The following is a 25,832-nucleotide window of genomic DNA, read 5'->3' as shown; positions in this document are numbered from 1 at the left end:
TGTTGAATAGTCTTTGAATTTCTTTTCTTTCCAAAAGTTTTGAACCACATATCAAATTGTTATGAAGTTTGTTATTTGTAAGTTTGAGAGATGACTCGTTTGTATGACACTGCTTATGTTCAAATAAGTCGTGTGATACTTGAGATAATAGACTTTCGTTGTTTTGACAATTTAATACATAACGGTTGCTTAAGTTCAATTATAATCAAATGAAAAGAGAACGTATAGGGCAGCCAAACTTTGAAACCACGTGTTCAATCATAATTCATTAGTTAACCCTTACCTAGCCCGTTCATCTGATATAAATATTGTTCAAATCGGTTGTGTAGTTTTCAAGATAATAAAGTTTCATGATTTTCACATTTCGATACATTACAGACGAAGTTACAGTACGATTACAGTAAAATTCAATAGGGTGTTGTGAGGCAGCTGGACCTCTTATTTGACACTGATTTACTGATTTTGTGGAAATCGGTTCAACCATCTCTGAGAAAAGTGAGTGAGTTTATGTAGTCTTCGGAATATGTTTCTTTTCATAGCTGGATTTCACATTTTTAAACATAACAGGCAAAATAATAATTCGTTTGCAAAAAAATCAATAGGGTCTTATGGAGCAACAAGACCTTCCATATGACACTGATTTTACGATAATACTCGGAATATGTAGAAACCATTTTGGAAGTTGTTTCATAAAATTGTAGTGAAAAACGTACTTTACATTGAGTATTTCGTCGTTTTAATAGCCCTTTTTTGTACTTTACGACCTTCAAAAGGGCATTACTCAAAAATGTACCGTACGATGATTTTGAAATTTTGACCAGAGATTCTGGACGTCATAACGAATCGAATGGTGAACTCAGATTCTTAGGTGCATTTTTGTTATAATAACGGTCTGTGGGAGCACCGTGACCCCTACTTTCAGAATAATTTCGCAACAAGATGAAACAAGAGCCATAATTTCGGTCGTTTACTGCTATTATTATTTTTTCTTAGTGAATATCAATAAACGCATCTTTCAACTGTCTAAACCAAATCCAAGACATTGGAGTTACTATGTGCAAACTGTGCTATTGTTTCATGCCAGCTCTACTTTAATTCAGTGTAAGCACTTTTACAAGAAGATTGAATTTGTTAGAAAAAGTTTTGTTTCATGCATTTTTATCGTAAAAGTGGTTGGAAATCGAACATTTTGTGTTGATAAAGTATAATAATTTTAAAAAAGACAGTAAGTCTCTTTCGGCAAGAACTTACATCAAATTAGCTTGTCCCTTACATTTTCGTCCCTGGGGAAACTTTAAACGAGAATTTGAATCAAATATTTCAACATCGGAATTGGTTATTGTAATGTATAATTTATCATGGTGGTGTTAGAATGATTCCTACACGTTCAAAAGAAGCAGGAGGCAATAAATACCTGTACACTAGGGTGGGACATAAAATAAATGTTAGCTCCCATGCACTTTTCGTGTTCCTTATGGGTCCCATAACAACTATGTAACTTTTCAGATCGATCGGTGAAACGCCCGATTTGCGCCCGACTTTTAAAGTTTTCATACGATTTTATATGGGAAAATCCACTTTTTCAATACTTATTCTCTACAGATGCCAAGTTGGCTCTTGAAGAAATATCAATACATGATATTTGTAGGAAATTTTCCTGGGAAAAACTCTTTTGAAGGCGCTACGATGCTTGTAGAAACAGCTATTCACCCCAAACTGATTGGATGTCTGATGGACGGCTCACCATTGAAATTTTCCAGCAACACTGCTACAAGCAATTCAAAATGGTGCCTGAGATCAATTGTTAGCTCATTGCATCATTCTGGTTCCAGAGATACTCATATTGGATGGTATTTAGTTATTTTGGGCTGTTTTTCACAAACCGAAAGGCGCCATCTTGGATTTCAAAATGGTATTTAAGATAATTTCTGGCCTCTGAGCGTCATTCTGGTTAAAGAAACACCAATATTGGGTGTAATTCGATCATTTTCGGCTGTTTCTCAGGAACCGAAAGTTGCCAACCTAGAATCCAAAATGGGGGTATCTTCGGATCTAGAATGATACACAGCAACAGAAATGTGGTCGATTTCTGCTGCTGTGTATCATTCTAGATCCGGAGATACTCATGTCAAACGGAAAACATCCATTTTTGGCTGTTTTCCAGAAACCAGAAGTTACCATCCTACAATTCATAATGGTGTCTGAGGTCAATTTTTAGCTTCCTGCCACATTCTGGCTCCGGGGATACTCATATTGGGTGGTATTTGGTCACTTTGGGATGTTTTTCAGAAACGGAAAGCAGTCATTTTGGACTTTAAAATTGCCTGTGAAATCAATTTCGGTCATCTGGGCGTAATTCTGATTCCGAAAACATTCATATTGAATGGTATCTGGTCATTTCCGGCTGTTTGCCAGACACCGGAAGTCACTATCTTAAATTTCAAGATTGTTTCTTTGTTCGATTTTTAGCTTACGTGCATTTTTCTGGTTCCGGAGATACTTAAATTTAATGGGAATTGTCAATTTCAGGCTGTTTTACAGAATCGGAAGTTGCCATCTTAAAATTCAAAATGTTGTCTCAAGTCGACTTTTGGCTCCAGTGCATCATTACGATTCCGGAAATATCCATATTGGGTGGTATTTGGTCATTTTCCGCTGTTTTTCAGAAACCGGAAGTCGCCATTTTGGATTTCAAAATGGTATTTGGAGACAATTTCTGGCCTCTGAGCGTCATTCTGGTTAAAGAAAGAAACATTGGGTGGTATTTGGTCATTTTCGGCTGTGTTCCAGATACCGGGAGTCGACATCCTACAATTCACAATGTTGTCTGAAGTCGATTTGTGGCTTCAGTGCATCACAATCCCGGAAATACTTATATTCAGTGGTATTTGGTCACTTTCTGCTGTTTTTCAGAAACCGGAAGTCGCCATTTTGGATTTCATAATGGCATTTGGAGACAATTCCTGGATTTTGAACGTCATACTGGTTATAGAAACACCTCCCTTTCAGAAAAGGGAGGGGCGTCCCACTATTATGGACATATTTGTTACCCCTTAAAACATCTGTGACATGTGCATTCCACATGTCATTTTTCATACCTCCGAAATAGTACCTCCTCAGTTTGGGAACATGCTGAGTAATTTATTGTCGACCGGCATTGAACCTTCAGTTCAATGCCTGCTCAAATTGTCAGCGTTTGCCGCGACGAAAGAAAGTGTCGCATTACAAACGACTGAACCTCGCTGTTACCATAAGTACAGCGACGGCTTTTCGAGTTGCTATCTCTGTCCCTTTCGCATGCACACCGATCATGGATAAATGATCGATGTACATAGCACATAGATTACGAATACATAGAACGGTGCTTCAGGCGTCTCCAGCTGGAGACCTGTAACAATATTCAGGAAAATAAAATATTTATTCAAACAGAAAACCTCAAACTGTTTACATCTGTTTACATAGTCACCTGTGAAATTGATTTGAAACGAAGTTCGTGAAAAACATTATGTACCCCGAAAGTTGAATTGCCATAATTATTAGTTAAGCTGTAGTTCAAGTGAGTGAAAACTAAAAATTGGACAATTTCGTGTGTTCAATGATCTTACCGCAAAATTATCTTATGAATAAACATTGGACTTGCTGAACTGGTGTCGATTGAGTGCAGGCAGAGCACAAGTGTTGTACGCGGAATGGTTCGTTTCCGTTTTAAGAAGTGGCGAAATTCAATTAATCAGTGACGGGGAAGACGTACTCCAAAACCGTTAGCAATGAACAAAATAAACGTACAAGAAGAGTACCATCAGGACCACGAGCTTAAGCTCACGATAATCCTGTGTTTGGCGGCAGCACCAGCAGCAGCGTCACACAGTAGCAGCAACCAACAGTATCGACCCGCGGCAGCAACAAATTCAACGTCAACCCACAGCAAAGCTGAGCTGAGCAACCACACACCGGCGGCAGCACGGGCAGCAGCGTCACACAGCAGCAGCAACCAAGTGAGTTTTTTTTTCTATGTGGACTCATCACTGCGACCAGAGCGTAGATCTATTGTGATATTGCCCAGGTGTTTTCTGTACTCCGCACTTCATATTATTAGCAGTAACACTATTGAAGTAAGTGATACGCTTTTCATTCATATCAGTGCTTGTGTGTAATTACCTCTCCATTTCAAGCTTACTGCTCTACTATACCGAGCCTCTGTCCATCCTAACAATATCGCCTAGTTACAATTCCCTGGAGAGAACTTTCATATGTTACTCACACCAGTTTTATTATAATTGGGACTTATTTTTGTTAGGAGGAGAGTCAACAGGGGTACTGTAGAATCCAGATTGAAGAAAAGGTACGTGGTGGGGAGCCTGAGAATAAACCCATGCTCAATATCCTTTGACAACCAAATGGCCTGATTCTACTAAGATTCGAACCCACGATCACCCGCCTACCAAACCGGACGCTGTAACCTTGCGGCTACGGAGCTCCCCTAAACCAAGTGAGTAAAATGGAAGAGTAACAAAATCAATTAATAATAAAATCACTGACGAAACGTTAGAAAAAAAATCGCACCTCGCAGAAAATTTACTCAAAACGGTAGAAGACGTGCGTTCGTGGATGCCGTCGGCCTTTTTAAAGACGTCGTCGACCAGGCATTTGCTGAAGCGACAACAGCGCAAAAAGCAGCAACAGAATTAACTGTTGCTCGCTTCGTTCGAACTCGCCTTACTGGCAAGGCGAGGCAGTCCATTAATGAGAACCAGAAAATAAATGACATGTTAGACGCAATTAAAATAAATTGTACATCAAAAGTCACGGCAGACAGTCTTATTGCCAAATTAAAAACGATTAAGCAGAATGACGATTTAACTGATTTCTGCGATAAAATCGATAAAATCTGTACGCAAATTAAATCTGCCTTTATGAAGGATGGGATTCCTCAAGAGACAGCAAACAAAATGGCCACTATTTAGTGGCATACAAGCCCTTATCAAAGGCGCAAAAGGTGATGATGCAAAATTAGTATTAAAAGCACTACTATCGCGGAAATTATCAAAATAGAGGGTATAATAGAGGAAGAGGACACCACCAGAACAGGGGAGCCTTTTCACAACAAGGCCAACACAATAACCACCACGGAATGTATATGGCGCAACAAGTGCAATACCAACCTCAACAAATACAACAGCATACGATGCAACAACCAGTGCAGCAACCGCACTTACAGCAGCCGATAAACACATTTGAAAATCACCCTTTAGGCGTTCCATTCGGGCAGCATACGCAATAAACGTATCTGCCTCGAATTTTGTGTGCCTGAAAACTGATGCATCGGAAACACCATGTTTACTTATGGTAGACAGTGGTTCTGACATATCAGTCATAAAGGGCCACAAAGTAAAACCAAGTCATATATACTATCCATCAAATAAGTGTAGTATAACTGGCATTGGCGATGGGAGAGCTAGTACTCTCGGTAATATTACAGTAAAAATCTTAACTCACAATCAAAATTTAGAATAAAATTTTAATATAGTGGAGAATAATTTCCCAATACCAACTGACGGAATATTGGGAAGGGATTTTCTGACTGTTTGGAAATGCAACATCAATTATGACAGCTGGATTTTATCCATTAGAACAAAAGAAAACATTATTGAATTACCAATAACAAGCCATGCAAATGGAAAATTTATAATCCCTTCACGATGTGAGGTAATCAAAAAATTAAGCGTACAAAACTCAGAAGATAGTGTTACTATTGCAGAAGAAATACAATATGGTGTGTTCTGCGCCAATGGTATTATAAATAATAAGCAACCTTTCATAAAAATAGTAAACACTACTGATAAAATGGTCCAAATCCCTAAAGATTTTACGCCAAAATTTGAACCGCTTTTAAATTACGAAATATTAAACTTAACGGAAACTCCGAACAGTATTTCAAGAAATCAAATGCTGTTCAAGGAATTAAACTTTAAAACAGATGATCCAAAAATAAAAGAAAGCCTTCAAGGACTTTGTCAAGAGTTTCAAGATATATTTTCTTTAAAGAAAGTCTTTCTAACAGAAAGAAATTTTTATAAACAGAAAATTTATTTATATGAACCAAATCCTATATATATATATATATATATATATATATATATATATATATATATATATATATATATATATATATATATATATATATATATATATATATATATATATATATATATATATATATATATATATATATATATATATATATATATATATATATATATATATAAAATTAAAGAATACCCCAAGCACAAAAACTAGAGATGGAAGTGCAAATTCAAAATATGTTAAATAACAAAATCATCCAAAATTCTATTTCACAGTTTAACAATCCAATCTTATTGAAACCTAAGAAATCTACCACTAACGAGAAAAAATGGCGTTTAGTAGTAGATTTCCGTCAGTTAAACAAAAGAATTAGCGCTGATGAATTTCCACTGCCTAGGATAGATGAAATATTAGATCAGTTAAGAAGAGCGAAGTATTTTTCAACGCTCGACCTCAAGTCTGATTTTCATCAGATCCCTCTGAGTGAAGAAAGCAAAAAATATACAGCTTTCTCGTCAACCTCGGGACATTATGAATTTAACAGGCTACCGTTTGGGTTAAACATTATCCCAAACAGCTTTCAAAGGATGATGACAATCGCACTTAGTGGTCTTCCTCCTGAGATAGCTTTCCTATACATAGATGACATCATTGTCATCGGGTGTTCAATTAATCACCATGTTGCAAACTTGAAAAAGGGTTTTCAACGCTTTAGAGAATGTAACCTTAAACTTAACCCTAGTAAGTGTCAATTTTTCAGAAATGAAATCACGTACCTAGGACACCATATCTCCGACATAGGTATACAACATGACAAAAGTAAGCATACTTCAATCCTTAACTACCCGGAACCTCAGAGTGCGGACGAAACACGTCGATTTGTAGCTTTCTGTAATTACTATCGACGCTTTATCCCAAACTTTGCAAAATTTGCAACCCATTGAACAAATTACTCAGAAAAGATATAAAGTTTAACTGGGATGAAGATTTCCAAAAAGCGTTCAAAACATTAAACGTTCAAACATTAAGGAGAGGCAAACAAATCCACTATAGAACAAGAATTAACTGCCACACACTGAGCAGTGACACATTTCCGACCCTACCTATATGGCCGAAAATTCAAAATTCGAACCTACCGCAGACTATTGATATATTTATTTTCACTTAGAAATCCATCCTCTAAATTAACTCAAATGAGATGGGATTTAGAGGAATATAATTTCGAAGTGGAATATATCAAAGGTAAAGAAAACGTGTTATCCGATGCATTGTCACGAATACAAATCACATCTGAAACACTAAAACAAGCATATGTGGTAACGAGATCGATGACAAAGAAAACTACTACCAAAACACCTGACACTCTCACACTAGAGATTGATCAACTCCATGTGTACGAAGTTGTCTGCAATTTGGAGGCATTCGATCTACCAAAATTAACGTTCTCATACAATAAAGAAACAACACGTTTAAATATGAATATATACGATAAAAAGTTTCGGAAGAGGTTAACACCAGTGTTAGCACTCGCAATACAAAATCCCGAAAACTTGAAATCTGAATTAGAAAAAGTATTCCAAACAATCGATGGCAGGCCTGCCGATAATGCAATTATGGAAGAAAGATTTCCAAGAAAGCTTGCAATACAAGCAAGCGACATTATATTCAAATTTATCGATTTAAATGCATTCAAAAACTTCGGCAATGCTGTTCTTAGGAACGCTACAATATTAATTTACGAGAAACCCGTTGAAATAAAATCAGCGGAAGAAATCAAACGAATTTTGCTACAATATCATGACTCTCCGACGGGAGATCATCCAGGCATAAATAGATTATATAAAAAATTAAAGTGGCTTTCCTTTTATTGCTTCGTATACAATACAATGCTGAATGATTCTTTGTAATGGCGAACATCATAGTTTATTTATTGCGTGCTGTGAAATTTTCAAACTAATTTACGTGTGAAATTGTGTGTATACAGTGGAAATTGTGATTCCAAAGTGTACCTATTAAGGATCTCAATCAGGATAAGTAGAAGTGCAGTAGTAACTACTACCTGTTTTGATATAAATTTGTTATTTCTTTCCGCCACTCACTGCGGTGTGAGCTGGTTTGTTTGGTGCTGTTTTTTTTCTATTGTCTCTGTTGCCTGTGCGACGCCGTACGTAGCGTCCACTGTGTAAGGCTGAAATGGAATGTGTAAAGTGTAAATGTATTGTCTTGATTAACGATCTCGTTTGCTGTTTTCGCTGCGGAGGGAGATTTCACTCTCGCTGCGGTGGAATAAGTGGACCCTCAGTGAAATTAATCAATGCAAGCGATAATGTTCTGTTTAAATGCAACGACTGTCTATCAGTTCAGAGTTGTGACGAGCAGAATGTTTCAGTTTTGGATGTTGATGCACTAAGACAGGAGATCAAACAGATTTCAAGTTTGGTTGCAGATATTCAAAACAACATTACTGCTCAGATAGGCAACGCGTTAAAGAGCGGGATGGAAGAAATGAGCTTAAATATAATCAGTACTCTAAAGCAAAGAGGCGATGATTTTGATAAATTTATTAGTGGAAAAATGGATATTATGACTAGTTCATTTTTAGAAAATAAACGTAGACAGGAGTTAGTTGAAATGGGCAATAATGTGTCGGATTCTGATAGTTTGAATCGGAATGTGGCAAAAAAGACTAAAAAACGTAAATTAAATGAAGATGGTAATTGCGCGAATAACGAAACAGAAGTTTTAACTTTTGCGAGTGTAGTTCGTGGTAATATAAAAAAACGTAAGGCTGGTCCAGTCATTGTGATCAAGCCAAAAGAGTCCTCCCAGAGTAGTGAAGCTACAAGGGAATTTTTAAAGTCGAATTTAGATCCGAAGACCCACAAAATAAGTAACTTTAGAAACGGGAAAGATGGCTCAGTTATTGTTGAGTGTGCAACAAATGATAACATAGAGATCGTGAAAAGTGGTATTGAAAACAACCTTGGTGAAAGCTACACAGCTGTTGTACCCGTTCCCCCGGTGCCAAGATTAAAAGTAATGGGTATGAGTGATCAGTATTCTCCTGACGCCTTCATTGACCTTTTAAAGAGTCAAAACGAGGCGGTTTCTATCGATAGTATCAAGGTTATTAGTATGTACGAAAATCCACGTTTCAAATATAACAAGTTCAACGTGGTAATTGAAGTCGATAAAAAGTCGTATAATAGTTTGTTGACCGCGAAAAAAGTGAATGTTGGGTGGGATCGGTGCCACATCATTCCAGCGATTAACATTTTGAGATGCTTCAAATGTGGAGAATTTGGGCACAAGAGCACAGAATGTAAAAACGATGAAAAGTGCTCCTTGTGTAGCGGGCAACACAAGACATCTGAATGTTCTTCCACTGTATCGAAATGCATTAACTGTTTAAAATTTAATAAAGAACGCAAAATGAATTTGGACGTTAACCACGCAGCATCTAGCTCGGAATGCTCAGTTTACAAGAAATTGTATGAGCAAAAAAAAAGCAGCCTGCGTTTCGATAAATAGCAACCAAGTTCCAAGTGGAATGTGAATCAATTCGATATGATGTATTTGAATATTGCAGGGTTATCTATAAACTACGTTGCTTTGCGACAGATTGTAGAGGAAAAGCGTCCATTTTTGGTATTTTTATCAGAAACTCACATTGTAGATATTGATGCGTTCGACCAATACTCTATACCGGGATACAAAATAGCTGCTTGTTGCTCGCATTCCAGACACACTGGCGGTGTTGCTATTTATGCACAGGAATCAATTCGATTCAATCTTCGCCACAACGAAGCAATTGATGGAAACTGGTTCTTGGGCATTACGGTGGAAGGTGGCATGAAGATGGGTAATTATGGTGTTGTTTATCATTCTCCCAGTTCAAGTGACCAGCGTTTTATGGAGATTTTGGAAACTTGGTTCGAAGTTTTTGTGGATTGTAGTAAATTTAACCTTATTACCGGAGATTTTAACATGAATTGGCGCGATAACCTCAATTCAAATCATTTGAAGCGCTTAGCCGAATTTTGCAATTTGAAACAAATAATCAATGAGTATACCCGTATTTCCAGACATAGTAGGACTTTGATTGACCACGTTTATACTAATTTTGACTCCGTTTCTGCAATGGTGAGTCCCAATTTAAAAGTTACCGATCATGAAACGATTGTTATAAATAATTGTGGTACGGGAAGTAAAATAAATCAAGTGAAATTTAAGTGCTGGAAAAATTACTCGAAACGAAAGGTTTCGGAGCTTGTTGCAAGAAACTTGGACTTTTCCCTATCTCGTAGCCTTGATGATAAAGCAACTATTTTGAACAATGTTTTAAAAAACTGTACTAATCAGTTAGTCAAACAAAAGAATGTTGTTGTTAAGAACTCGAACAACTGGTACAATCTAAATCTTTTGCGCCTCAGGCGAAAAAGAGACAAATTGTACAAGAAGTTTTGTAGAACAACAAATGATAATGATTGGTACAATTATACAGTTGCTAGGAATATATATTCACAATCTCTGAACAAAACACGGAGCGAATATATACAGGGGAAAATTGATCAACATAAAAACAACAGCAAAGAGTTATGGAGAATACTGAAGTCATTACTGAAACCTTGCAATTTTAATCCGCGGTCCATAACTTTTGATGGCATTGAAGAACATTCTGAAGCAACAATTGCAAGTAAGTTCAATGATTATTTCATCGAAAGTGTTTCATTGATCAATAAATCAATTGAATTGGTTAATGAGCCGAATGAAATAAAACGGCCGTATAATGTTAATTGTAGTTTTGAAAGCTTTCACCAACTTACACTAGAACAACTCAAAAACATATGTTTTTCTCTTCATAAAACGGCTGGAATTGATAACGTTAATGCTAGAGTTATTCAAGATTGTTTTCATGTTATTGGGCACGATCTACTTGGCCTTATAAACGAATCATTACAAACGGGGCACGTGCCACAAATTTGGAAGGAGTCGTTAGTGATTCCGATACAAAAAGTTGCTGGGACGATTAAAGCCGAAGAGTTTCGTCCTATCAATATGTTGCACACTTTAGAGAAAATCTTAGAACTTGCTGTAAAAGGCCAACTGTTACAATATTTGAACTCTAACGGTTTGCTGATACCAGAACAATCAGGATATCGGGAAGGCCATTCTTGTGAAACTGCATTGAATTTGGTGTTAGCAAAATGGAAAGAAAACATTGAGCGTAAGGATACTATTGTTGCGGTGTTTTTGGATCTTAAACGCGCTTTTGAAACGATTTCTAGGCCCTTATTGTTACAAACTATAAAGCGCTTTGGAATTACGAGTACTGCATACAAATGGTTTGAAAACTACTTGTGTGACAGAACTCAAAGGACTATTTTCAATGATTTTACCTCTGATCCCATAAGGAACACTCTTGGTGTACCTCAGGGAAGTGTATTAGGGCCTATTTTGTTTATTATGTACATTAATGATATGAGAAGAGTCTTACGTTTTTGTGACATAAATCTTTTTGCTGATGACACAGTATTGTTCATCGCAGCTAAAAATCTCGAAGAAGCCATATTGCATTTAAACAAAGATTTGCGATCGCTGAGCGGATGGTTGAAATTCAAACAGCTAAAATTGAATACCAACAAAACAAAATTCATGATTATTTCGCGAAACCGTGTAAATGAAAATGTCTCAGTTGAAATTGATGGTGAGACAATCGATCGCGTGAGTGAGATCAAATATCTTGGCGTGATTATTGATGACAAGCTAAAGTTCAATGTTCACATTGATAATGTCATCAAGAAAATTGCCAAGAAATATGGAATCCTCTGTCGTTTGAAAAAGGAGTTGAATACTTTCAGCAAGATTCATCTCTATAAATCAATCATCTCTCCTCATTTAGACTTTTGCACTTCCATTTTATTTTTGGCAAATGAAACACAAATATCGAGATTGCAGCGTTTGCAAAATAAAATAATGCGGTTGATTTTGAGATGCAATAGATACACTTCCTCGTCCTTGATGCTTGACGCTTTGCAATGGCTATCGGTGAAGCAACGAATTGTTTTTCTGACAATGGTGTTCATTTTTAAAGTAGCTGATGGATTGCTGCCCCGATATTTGTGTGATCGAATTGTTAGAGGAAGTGACATCCATAGATATAACACAAGAAATGCGGGAGAAATTAGAACACCACATTTTTTAACTAGTGCTTCACAAAATTCATTGTTCTTTAAAGGAATAAATGTATACAATTCGATGCCTAGACACATCAGACGTACGGCGACGCTATCAGAATTCAAGAGACTATGCATTTCACACGTCAAAGCTGAATTTTAAGCAGTTATTTAATTTTTTTTAATTTAGCTAAACTGTAATTGACGAAGTTCTTGTAACGGATGATCTCTGTGGACTCTGCTTATATAGCTTTTTAAAGGAATATGGTAGCACTGAAAAACTATTATGTTCGTCACGAGGGTGATGATGGATTTTGTAATTATTGATGTAGTATAAAATAAAAAAGAGTAGTCTACGAAGGTTTGAAAATCGCGCGCGATGATCAGATATGAAGGACTGAATTTAGAAATTTAATCATTTGAGATGAAGAATACCTTTATTATTTTATTTTGACATTATCAAGATACTCGTCAGAGTAATCGGAACGATTTTAGTTCTGTTGGTTGTCATTGGACATTGGTTTCCTAGCCGGTCTAGGATATTTTCGAGTTGGAAATATTTTCGACTTCCCTAGGTGGGGGCTCTCTTATAAATCACATCGAAGTTGACAGCTGGACTTGTGCTTTGCTTGCTGATCACGGCAGGAATGGCCTCGTCGGGATTGTATCGACTTTGTGGATGATTACACTGGATGTTGGCTTAACTCAGATGCAATTAATGTCTTTTGGCTGACAGTTGCAAATAAATTGATACCGACAACGCTTTGTCGATGAATTACTTGATTTTTGACGAATATTTTCTCTATTTGAATCGCTGCAAAGCATTGGATCAATTGTGAAGAAATTTATATCTGTGATGAAAACCAGTTCGTTTTGTTTGCTTATCTGGTTTAATTGTTTTATAATAATTATCTTGTAGATAAATCGTCTTTCTCAAACCTTTGTAGGGGTAAGAGGTGGGACCACCATCATCATCATCATCATCATCAATACCGTCCATAACTATACCCCGTTCGAACTCGTGTTCGGCAAAAAGCTCAATACTTTCGAATTCTGTAAAAATCTGCAAGTAGCCCGTTGTATAACTTAGATTCTCACCAAAAAGAATTTAAATTTAGGTTACAAACAACACACGCAAATATCTTACAAACAATATTAAGAGAAAAAGAAAACAGAACCAAAATAACCAACTACACAATCATACCTACAGATTTACAAATAAGCGACGTAGTTTACTTAACAAAGGAAAATAGACACAAATTAGACCCCGTTTACAACGGACCTTTCTTGATTTCAAAATTAAACATGCCAAACGTAACAATAGTAGATGCAGAAAAAAAAGCAGGAACATGCTGAGTAATTTATTGTCGACCGACATTGAACCTTCAGTTCAATGCCTGCTCAAAATTGTCAGCGTTTGCCGCGACGAAAGAAAGTGTCGCATTACAAACGACTGAACCTCGCTGTTACCGTAAGTACAGCGACGGCTTTTCGAGTTGCTATCTCTGTCCCTTTCGCATGCACATCGATCATGGATAAATGATCGATGTGCATAGCACATAGATAACGAATACATAGAACGATGCTTCAGGCGTCTCCAGCAGGAGACCTGTAACAATATTCAGGAAAATAAAATATTCATTCAAACAGAAAACCTCTAACTGTTTACATCTGTTTACACATCCACATGCCGAATTCGGTTCAATTTGCTTGGTTTGTTCTTGAGTTGTGCAGAAATTTGTGTTTCATTTGTATAGGACCCCTCACTTCCAGAAGAGGGAGGGGTCTCAAACTATCATAAGCATCTTTATCGGCACCAAAAACCCCTACATACAAATTTTCACTTCGATCGGCTCGGTAGTTATATGGTTATGGTTATATGGTTCAGACAGACAGACAGACAGACCGGACTGCATTTTTATATGTATAGATTAAAACATCAATATTTAAGAACCTAAACAGTGAATATACATTTATTGGATTGAAGCGTTAATGTAAATCTATTTTTACAAATAAAAGTTTGAATGAGAAGGCTGGATCTGACCGCTAGGTGGATTAAGTTAGGTTTTTATTCAGATATGTCGATTTATTTAAAGAAAACTTCAGCCCATTTCAAATGTTAATACACAATCAATCACTTCTGCGACAACAAGGCTCGCTATTGGCTGTTTCGGTTGCTAACGATTTTTAGGGATGCACGAGCCGTTGATACGCGACAGCTCGCGAAAGTAAAGAGCGGTTTTTTGAGTGCCTCGAAACTGATCGTTCGCCCGAAACCGAAGTTTACCGAAACAATACGATTTGTGTGCATATGATACATATTCTGATTTTGATCTCTGTCAATGTATTCTTTGTACAACTTTTGCGTTATGCGTTTCACGCATTCGTTGTGCGAAGTCAGAGCAAATTCTGTGCGAATTGAAGAACATATTGAATGATTAAAGCTTGAACTTTTGCGTGTACACACTCGCATAGTTCCATTGAATTCTGAGAAGCTACTACCACAGATAACAGATATCCAAGCTAGAACAAAAAACTCCAGAAATCGTATGTAAGATTTTAAACTCATACTCGTTTGGATTGCTAACGACATCTTTTTTCAACTTGCGACTTGAACCACTTTAGTGATGGCAGCGCTGGATTATAGTCAAAGCTGCCAGACGCATGATAGTTCTCACAAATAGTAGAGTCGCTGTTTTTGCAGCGATACAACACTGTTTTTGTGAGGTTTGTGTATTTTTTTTTTCATATCAACACTAAAACAAACATATTTATCGCAAATATAAACTGGGATTGAACAAAATTGTCGATTATTTACAATTTACGACTGCTCAAAGTTTCTTCATTAAAAAACGGCAACGCTTCTTATTGCAATAATATCGATAAGAGCTGGAAAACTATCGATTTTATCGAATCATTGACCGCTAAGTGTTCTTAGCGCCACCATACTGCGTATTGCGACATGCTAAAAAACCGTTGCGTCTTTTTATACATGAAGCAAAATTAGCTTGGATGTCTGTTATCTGTGCTACTACAAACCCCTCAGTCGTGTTGGCGCGAAACCCTTCTCATCTTTGTCGAATTCTAGGAAACCGTATTGATTTTTTTGCTTTTTATGAGATTTTTACTGTGTTTTCTCGCGACTTCGGGTTTTACTAGAAATATTTAGAATGTTTTTGTTCTCACCTTTTGACTTTTTGAGTCCTACCGCTCAACGAAATTCGAGATCGGAGATTGCGGATTCGTGTCCCGTCTGGACGAAGGAAATTTTTCCTAAGTTTAAATCACATATTCAGCCCGTGTTCATTATTCGCATCCTCGAAAAAAATCACATACATTGCCTACTTGAAATTCGATGGTCAGAATTTTCCCAATATAGTTTTCATAGTTTTCTAACACTGTTTTTGATGTAGAATACGTCTTACGGCAACCTATACAGGGACCCAATTTTAATACAGGGATCCAATTTCAAAGCCGAAAACATCGGGAGCATCACGAAAATTGTCCACTTTCAAACGTTTAAAACTCAGTCAGTTTTCAACCGATTTCTGTCATTTTTGCAGTAATCGATTGGAAAATCATTTAAGCACCCGTCCAAATGCATAAAGTTGTAATCTGATTGTTCAAACTATTGTAATATTGAAAATTGTTGAACATTGTCGAAACGCAAATGTCGACTTTTGATTGGTCGCTTGCTGCCTTTCCCTAAAAAGGACGACAGAATGGAGTACCTAGTTATCCGGGAATGCACTCTTTGGGCTATATAAGAGACTGTTTCTCCTCAAGCAAATCAGTTCACTAGCAGCAGGCAGCAGTAGCGGACATCAACACCGATGGCAGTAGGCGAAGTGGATCACCAGCGGGCAACAGCGGTGGTGGTATTGGTTAGCTGCAGTTCTTACCTCTTTCAGTTCGGCTCCCCTTCGATCTGAGTTGGACCCCACCAGCGGTAATCCAATTCAGATATCGTTGGGTGAATACCCGAAACTGAAAGAGACTCGAACCGCCAGGTGGTTTGAGAAGCTACCGTCACCCAGCGTAAATGTATATATAGGGTGTCTGCACATAACGTGTGTGAATATCTATATAGCGTGTGTCGCTAGCTATATGAGTGTGTGGCTAGCGTGCGTGGCTTGTTATATAGCGTGTGTGGCTTGCTATATAACGTGTGGCTAGCGTGCGTAGCTTGTCATATAGCGTGCGTGAATTGCTATATAGCGTGTTGCTAGTGTGCGCGACTTGCTATTTAGCGTACGTAGCTTGCTATTTAGCGTACGTAGCTTGCTATATAGCGTGTGTCGCTAGCGCGCGTGGCTTGCGATGGTATAGCGATTATAGAGGGGGGAATGCCCTATTTGCCCTCGTTTATAGCCTCTTCGTAGCCACTGCCTAAATTAAAATATCTTAGTGCAACTTGATTCAAAAGACAGCCTCAAAACAATTCGATTTCATTCTTGTTTTGGATACGGCAGCAAGTGAAACCGCATAGCTGCACATAGCATCTGCTGTTGTTCATTGCACAATGGTCCAGAAACCAAATTTAGGGGGAAATTATCAAAGTTTTAGAGAAAACTATTTTTACAAAGTTACTTAAAATTATTAGAGCTATGACATTGTAGAACAAGTTTTTCTTCTATTTACAAAGATAAAAAAGTTAGATACTTGATTGCATCGAAACTTTTAGTCACCCTAATTTTTGATAATTTTTTAATAAGCGCTTTATTATATGTAACAACTTTGTAGAAGAGAGTTTTTCTCTAAAACATTACTATAGAGCTCTAGACACAAATTTCCCCCTAAATTTGGTTTCTGGACTATTGTGCATTGTTGTAACCAGTGCCGGCTATAGAGGTAAACGTCATCTGGAGCAAAAAGACATTAAATTAGTTAACCCCAATTGAGTGTATTCCCAAACCTATTCCAAGAAGTACATTGACATACATTCGTTGTTTTGCTTTCGTCTCGATTAGACGCAAATTGTTCATCTCCGTCTGAGTTTGCAAAATAACAATACACGAGTTATCGTACGGGTGTTTTTTTGTCGATTAGTTCTTGTGCTGCGCGATAACAATAGCCGGTAGTTTATCGGCAGAAACATCTTCTGCACACTGGTAGGGGCAGGCTACCCCGCCAGTGATCCGATACGCAGCTGATATATCAGCAAGAATAATTCTCCCGCACCGCTGTTACCCCGCTAGCAGCACGGACCACCATACGATCGAGCGAGTGGAAGTCAACTACAAGTGGCATCTACAAGGTCGCGTGTAGGATACGGCCACTGTGTCTCAACACGAAGCTGGATCGTCATTGTTTGTTCTGCGGAGACGCTCGATTAATCCTACTATCAGCCGTGAGGTCGTGACTTAGACGTTCGGTGAAGTATTCACTTTAGAATTTTTATCATTATTATTAATAGTATTATTATTATAATTATTATTACTATTATTATTATTAGTATTAGTATTATTATTATTATTATTATTATTATTATTATTATTATTATTATTATTATTATTATTATTATTATTATTATTATTATTATTATTATTATTATTATTATTATTATCATTATTATTGTTATTATTATTATTATTATTATTATTATTATTATTATTATTATTATTATTATTATTATTATTATTATTATTATTACTATTGTTATTGGTATTAGTATTACTGCCTTTTATTTTATTTTGATCCATTGTAGTTTGAGAAATTGTTTTTAAAATTTAATAGCAACTACTTGACCCCCCCCACATTCGAATATTTATCGTTTGTGTGCGGTAGAGCGTAACGCTCCCGCAAAATGGACGACATGCAGGTGCAACTATTCCTGGATGTGGAAACAACTGGGGAAGAGATTGAGATCTCCCCTATCAATTCCCCTCTACCTTCCCCGCTACCTAGCCCCGTACCAAGGGTACCGGCAACACGGGTGAAAGCTTACCCAGATGCTTCGAAAGGTCCGTTCGTAGTTTACTTCAGGCCCATAAAGAAGCCTCTAAATATAATTCAAATCGGCAAGGACCTGGCAAAACAGTTTTCGGACGTAACCGAAATTACAAAGGTTAGACCGAACAAACTGCGAGTTGTTGTGAGTAGCTTGAAGCAAGCAAACGCAATTGCTAGCTACGAGCTCTTCACGAGAGAGTACCGCGTGTACATCCCTGCCAAGGACGTGGAGATCGACGGTGTGGTTACCGAAGGAAGCCTCACGGTCGATGACATTTTGCGTCACGGGATTGGCTGCTTCAAGAACCCCCTGATTCAAGATGTAAAGATACTGGATGTCAAGCAATTGCATTCAGTATCCATCGAAGAAGGGAAGAAGAAATTCTTACCTTCGGTTTCCTTCCGTGTAACATTCGCCGGATCCGCACTGCCGAACTACATCTCTTTGGACAGGGTTCGTCTGCCTGTACGCCTGTTCGTACCGCGGGTCATGCATTGCCAAAACTGCAAGCAGTTAGGTCATACAGCCACCTACTGCTGCAACAAGGCACGCTGCAGCAAGTGCGGAGGCAATCATGCTGAGACCGCTTGCAGTAAGGATACTGAAAAGTGTCTTTACTGCGAGGGAACTCGGCATGACCTTTCGGCGTGTCCCGCGTACAAACAGCGCGAGGAAAAAATAAAGCGTTCCCTCAAGGAACGATCAAAGCGCTCTTTCGCAGAAATGCTGAAGAGTGCTGAGCCACCCTCGACAGGAAACATCTTTTCCTTTTTGCCAACCGATGAGGGTACATCTGACGATCCCGTCGAAGGGTGTTCTTATGCCATGCCAGAAGGATCTAGGAAGAGGAGAATGATCAACTCTCCTAATCTTTCTCGCAAAGGTCGCAAGATAACCCCTAGCGGAATGACCAATAAGCCAACACAAAAAGGAAGCGGTGAAGAAAAACCGAAGCAAGTACCTCCCGGTTTTAATTTTAAATCAAACCAGGAGTACCCACCGCTTCCTGGGGCACCAAAAACCCCTCGTGCACCCATTTCTCGATCAGAAGATAAAAAAGAAACAGGGTTCATAAAATTTTCTGATATTGTGGACTGGATATTTAAAACATTCAACATACCAGATCCCCTACAAAATATTCTTCTTGCCCTTCTTCCTACAGTGAAAACCTTTTTGATGCAACTAGCAGCAACTTGGCCCCTCATTTCAGCTATCATATCTTTCGATGACTAATACGGCGAAAGAGGTTAGGAATTTTATCACTGTATTACAGTGGAATTGCAGAAGTATCATCCCCAAATTCGATCTATTTTCTCATTTAATAAATACATACAATTGTGACGCATTTGCGCTCTGTGAAACCTTTCTCAATTCAAACGATCAACTCAATTTCAACGATTTTAACATTATTCGTCAAGATCGAGACTCACACGGTGGAGGGGTACTTTTAGGGATTAAAAAGTGCTATTCCTTCTTTCGAATCGACCTCCCCTCGATCTCGAATATTGAAGTCGTTGCCATTCAAACGAATATGAATGGAAAAGACCTATGCCTTGTTTCGTTATATATGCCTCCATCCGCGCGGATTGAACAGAAGCATCTCACTGATATAGCAGAGTTGCTTCCCGCGCCTTTTCTGATATTGGGAGATTTTAATTCTCACTGTTCGCTATGGGTTATGATTAATCTGTAACTTGATCGACGACTTCAATATGACAGTTTTGAATACTGGGGAAGCGACACGTGTACCTAATCCTCCAGCACGTGAAAGCGTGCTTGACCTATCCCTTTGCTCGACATCACTAGCGTTAGATTGCCGGTGGAAAGTAATCAACGATCCCCACGGTAGTGATCATCTTCCAATCGTTATATCAATTGCTAATGGTTCAACTCCCCTGAACCCAATCAATATTTCCTACGACCTTACACGTAATATTGATTGGAAGTGTTATGAGTCTATTATAGCGCAATCTATCGAGACTCACGAGGAACTTCCTCCGGAGGAAGAATACGTGTTCTTAGCTGGCTTGATAATCGACGCCGCGACTCAAGCTCAGACGAAACCGATACCCGGGGTAACGATTAGGCAGCGCCCTCCCAACAAATGGTGGGACAAAGAGTGCTCTGAGCTGTACGCGCGAAGGTCCGCGGCGTATAAGGACTACCGGGAGTACGGCACTGTCAACCTGCTTCGAAAGTACGAGGCACTGGGCAGGCAGATGAAGAGCTTAGTAAAGGCGAAAAAACGCGGGTACTGGCGGCGGTTCGTAAACGCGTTGTCCAGGGAAACAGCGATGAGCACTCTTTGGGATACCGCCAGGCGCATGCGGAACCGTGACGTTTCGAATGAAAGCGAGGAGTATTCAGATCGCTGGATACTCGATTTTGCCAAAAAGGTCTGTCCAGACTCTGTACCGGAACAGAAAACCTTTCGCGACGCGTTATTAGTAACTACGGAAGAGCCTCCATTTTCGATGTTGGAATTTTCAATGGCTCTTCTGTCGTGCAACAATAAGGCTCCAGGGTTAGATAGAATAAAATTCAACCTGATGAAGAATCTACCCGACTCTGCAAAAAGACGCTTGTTGAATTTGTTCAACAAGTTTCTTGAGCTAAATATTGTTCCGCATGACTGGAGGGAGGTAAAAGTCATTGCTATTCGGAAACCCGGGAAACCTGCCTCTGATCACAATTCATATAGGCCGATTGCGATGCTCTCTTGCCTCCGGAAATTAATGGAGAAAATGATCCTCTTACGGTTAGACAAATGGGTCGAAACAAACGGGTTACTTTCAGATACTCAATTTGGCTTTCGCCGGGGCAAAGGGACGAACGATTGCCTAGCGTTGCTTTCTACTGAAATTCAACTAGCCTTTGCTCGAAAAGAGCAAATGGCTTCTGCGTTCATGGATATTAAGGGGGCTTTTGACTCTGTCTCTGTAGAAGTTTTAAGCGCGAAACTTAATTCGCAGGGACTTTCACCAAATTTGAATAACTTTTTGCTCAACTTGTTGTCAGAAAAGCATATGTATTTCTCACATGGCGATTCGACAACTTCCCGAATTAGTTACATGGGCCTCCCCCAGGGCTCATGTTTAAGTCCTCTCTTATATAATTTTTACGTCAATGACATCGATGATTGTCTTGCAAATTCATGCACGCTAAGGCAACTTGCAGACGATAGCGTTGTATCCATTACTGGTGGCAAGGCTAGCGATCTGCAAGGACCATTGCAAGATACCTTAGACAATTTGTCTGAATGGGCTCTTAAGCTGGGTATCGAATTCTCTCCGGAGAAAACTGAGCTGGTCGTTTTTTCTAGGAATCATAACCCAGCTCAGCTGCAGCTCCTACTAACGGGTAAAACGATCTCTCAGGTTTTAGTCGCTAAATATCTCGGGGTCTGGTTCGACTCCAAATGCACCTGGGCTTGTCATATTAGGTATCTGACACAAAAATGCCAACAGAGGATTAATTTTCTTCGTATGATTACCGGAACTTGGTGGGGTGCTCACCCAGGAGACCTTCTAAGGTTATACCAAACAACGATATTGTCAGTTCTTGAGTACGGCTGTTTCTGCTTTCGCTCCGCCGCGAACACGCACATTATAAAATTAGAGAGAATACAATATCGTTGTTTGCGTATTGCCTTGGGTTGCATGCAGTCGACCCATACGATGAGTCTTGAAGTGTTAGCGGGTATTCTTCCGTTGAAACATCGTTTTTGGAATCTCTCTTACCGGTTGCTAATTCGATGCACAGTTATGAACCCATTAGTAATTAAAAATTTTGAAAGGTTGGTCGACCTTCAATCACAATCCAGATTTATGACTTTATATTTTGACTATATGGCTCAAGATATTAATCCTTCTTCATACGATTCCTCCAATGTCGCACTTTTAGATACTTCTAATAATGCTATATTCTTCGACACCACCATGAAACAAGACATTTCTGGTATCCCGGATCAATTGCGACCCCAAGAGATCCCTAAGATTTTTTCCAATAAGTTCAAACATGTTATTTATGATAAAAGGTTTTTCACTGACGGATCTAATCTAGATGAGTATACTGGCTTCGGTGTTTTCCACGAAAATTTTACCGCCTCCTGCTTCCGTGTACGTCGCAGAACTTGCTGCTATTCAGTACTCTCTTGGAATCATCGAAACCCTACCCATAGACCACTACTTCATCTTCACAGACAGTCTCAGTGCCATTCAGGCTCTGCGATCGATGAAGCCTGTGAAGCACACCCCGTATTTCCTGGGGAAAATACGGCGGTTTTTAAGTGCTTTAACAGATAAAAATTACCGGGTTACCTTAGCGTGGGTCCCTTCTCATTGCTCGATTCCGGGTAACGAAAAGGCTGACTCTTTAGCTAAGGTGGGTGCTATTGACGGCGATATTTATGAAAGACCAATTGCTTATGATGAATTTTATAGCATTTTGCGTCAGAGAACACTCAACAGTTGGCAATCATCATGGAACTCAGATGAACTGGGACGGTGGCTACATTCCATTTTTCCTAAGGTATCGACGAAAGCATGGTTCAAGGGGTTGGATGTAGGTCGGGACTTCATTCGCGTGATGTCCAGACTTATGTCCAATCACAATACGTTAAACACGCATCTCTTTCGTATAGGGCTTGTAGACAGTAATCACTGCGTTTGTGGCGATGGCTACCATGACATCGAGCATGTTGTTTGGTCGTGTACCGAATACTGTGGTGTTAGGTCTGAGCTTATAGATTCCCTTCGAGCCCGAGGAAAACAACCGAACGTACCCGTTAGAGACATTCTGGGAAGCGGTGATCTCCAGTACATGATACAGCTATACGTGTTCATAAAACACGCTGGTATTAAAATATGAAACTCTTCTATCTCTTTGTTAGATTACCATTCCCGCTACACGCTGAAAGAAGATGATACACTAAGCTGGAGACACTCAAACGAAGACTCGGCATCTTTATGTTCACGCAGACACCTCAGTCCAAACTGCTCAAATAGAACATCACTGCTTAGCCATGTACAAATAAATAAATCGTATAACTCAATATAGTTAAAATCAAAATTGTAACTCCCCTCCTCTCACCTTAAATCCCCACTAGCTCGTAGTCGGCCGCGAGAATAAAGAAAAGGCCTCCCTCTGTTCCCTGCTAATTTAGAATTTAAAAAAAATGTACTTGGCTCAGTTAAACATAAATTGTATCGTGCCGTGTCAAATAAACTATTTAAAAAAAAGTACATTGACATAAGACAGGCTGTCGTATTCTCTGCTATAAATAAAACGGGAAAATTTGAGAAATATTGTTGAGAAAACCAGGAAAAAGCGAGAAATTAAAAATTGATTTTGAATGATCATCCTGTTATACGTTTGTATTGCCTTTTTAATACAATCATTTTATATCTTAAAATTTACAGGTCTTTTTCACAAATCAATATAATTTTTTTGCTTCTTAGTCTGGATTTCCTCTTTATCAATTTTCTTCATGGTCACTTTTTGGTCTCTATTCGGCACCTTTTTGGTCTCTTTTTTCAGTCATTTGGTCTCTAAAGCTCCTATTTTTGAGTCTCTCAGTCGCTACCAGCTCTGCATGGGGAAACTAGATCTTTCATTTAAGAATAATTTTATGAAAATCGGTCCAGCCATCTCTGAGAAAATCGAGTAGGATTGAAAAGTTGCACATACACATACATACATACACACACATACATACAGACACATACTTATAAACACACATACATAAAATGCTCAGCTCGTCGAACTGAGTTGAGTGATGTATGCCATCGATATATTTACCTTTTGGACCCAGTAAGACGACGTTTTCTACTTGCTGCACCGTTGCCTGAGGATTAAAGCCAGACATATATAACACAATAGTTTATGAGATTCGGCAACACTGTTTTTCAAAGTGCAAAGTCAACCCTACATCGGCTCGTAAAAAAACTTATTTTTGTTGGTGTAATTGGGACTACGGAATCACGTGTGATAGTGGAAGTGAACACTAAAACGATGGTACTAAAGATAAGTATAGTGCCTGCCTGAGGTAGTTTGAAAATGATTTTTTTTAAAGGGGGGGATTTGTTAGTAGCTTAAGCATTTATGATAAATATTAGTAAATAATGAGTATGTGTGTCCAATCACAAATGGTGACTTCTCAACACTGTTAGAAATTTGTAATTTTAATTGTTAGGATTTGTTTGCTTTCGCAATTAGGACTTATCATTCGTAGGGATTTAAATCTACTTGTCAGAAAAGGGGAAGTAAACTTACAACTAACTTAATTGCTAACTTATTGGCTATAAAGAGAGCTTATCGTAGCAATTGAGGATTGCAACAATTTTTGTCGAAAATTGTTAATAATTTTATTTGACATAGCTTCTAATGGTTCACCATTAACCACCAGTAAGTCTATGTAATTCGAGTGTACTAAACCAAGGAGGACGCTTCAAAATCATTTTCAGAAATTTATTCTGAATCCTTTGGAGCGTTTTCTTCCTTGTTGAGCAGCAACTTGACCAGATCGGTACAGCATAAGGCATTGCTGGTCTAAAAATTTGTTTGTAAATCAAAAGTTTGTTCTTTAAACAAAGTTTAGAATTCCTGTTAATGAGAGGATATAAACATCTCGTATATTTGATGCACTTGGCTTGTATACTCTCAATGTGCTCTTTGAAAATAAGTTTTCTATCGTAAATTAGTCCCAAGTACTTAACCTTGTCAGACCAACTTAAAATAACCCCATTCATCTTGACAACGTGATTATTGTTTGGCTTGAGGAAAGAAGCCCTAGGCTTATGCGGAAAAATTATCATTTGAGTTTTAGAAGCATTGGGAGAGATTTTCCACTTTTGCAAGTAGGAAGATAAAATATCTAAACTTTTCTGCAATCGACTGCATATGACACGAAGACTTTTTCCTTTTGCGGAAATGCTTGTGTCATCGCAGAACAATGACTTTGTGCATCCTGGAGGCAAATCAGGAAGATCTGAAGTGAATATGTTGTACAGGACTGGACCCAAGACTGAACCTTGAGGTACACCTGCTCTGACAGGAAATCTATTTGATTTTGAATTCTGATAGACAACCTGCAGAGTTCTATCAGTAAGATATTTTTTTAAAATTTTGATTAGGAAAATTGGAAAATTAAAAGTTTGCAATTTCGCAATCAAACCTTTATGCCAAACACTGTCGAATGCTTTTTCTATGTCTAAAAGAGCAGCTCCAGTGGAATAACCTTCAGATTTGTTAGCTCGTATCATATTAGTAACTCTGAGCAATTGATGAGTTGTGGAATGCCCATGGCGAAATCCAAACTGTTCATTTGCAAAAATTGAATTTTCGTTGATGTGTGACATCATTCTGTTAAAAATAATTCTCTCAAACAGTTTACTTATTGAAGAAAGCAAACTGATTGGTCGATAACTTGAAACTTCAGCTGGGTTCTTATCCGGTTTTAAAATTGGAGTAATTTTTGCATTTTCCGTAATTTGGAAAAATATGCAATTTTGAAGCAGAAATTAAAAATTTTCACTAAAAATTCCGTTGTGCTCTCAGGGAGATGTATGATTAGTATATTCAAGATTCCATCGTCACCAGGTTTTTGAAATTTTTAATAA

Source organism: Wyeomyia smithii, chromosome 3 (genome assembly GCF_029784165.1).
Source record: "Wyeomyia smithii strain HCP4-BCI-WySm-NY-G18 chromosome 3, ASM2978416v1, whole genome shotgun sequence".
In the NCBI taxonomy this organism is placed as follows: Eukaryota; Metazoa; Arthropoda; class Insecta; order Diptera; family Culicidae; genus Wyeomyia; species Wyeomyia smithii.
The sequence above is the reverse complement of the archived record's forward strand: the minus strand, read 5'-3'. Positions refer to the sequence as shown.